Genomic DNA, 353 nt, shown 5'->3' with positions numbered 1-353 from the left:
GGGGGCAGGGGAACAGGCAGTCCTGGGAGATGACACCTGGGACACAGAGACCCAGGACTTGGCAGGGAACGGGAAGGGTCTCAGGATGACCCTGGCGCATGTCAAGAGCCAGAAAGGAGCTGAGAGTGGGAGGGGGCAGGAGTGGGGCTGTTTCCAGGAAAGTTGGGGCAGAGAGCAGGGACCTGTCTCTTCCTACTGACTCTGGCTGGGGTGGGGGTGAGGACAGGGTCAGTGCAGCTCAGCACAGAGGGAGCTGGTCCTTAGCCAGCACAGGGGGACAGGAGGAGGGCCAGAGATGGTCCCTCTGGCCGAGTTTCTCCCTGGGGCAGGGAGGCGAATGGAGGCGTCACTGC

The 353-nt window shown here is 63.5% G+C and overlaps 1 pseudogene; it reads left to right on the top strand.

Moving 5' to 3' along the window:
- The first annotated feature begins 16 nt into the window (after window positions 1-16).
- LOC105822776 overlaps window positions 17-353 on the top strand; it is a 4,002-nt pseudogene continuing 3,665 nt past the window's right edge.

The sequence above is a fragment of the Propithecus coquereli genome, unplaced genomic scaffold (assembly GCF_000956105.1).
Source record: "Propithecus coquereli isolate 6110/MARCELLA unplaced genomic scaffold, Pcoq_1.0 Scaffold6359, whole genome shotgun sequence".
NCBI lineage: Eukaryota > Metazoa > Chordata > Mammalia > Primates > Indriidae > Propithecus > Propithecus coquereli.
This window is presented reverse-complemented; position numbering and strand designations above follow the sequence as displayed.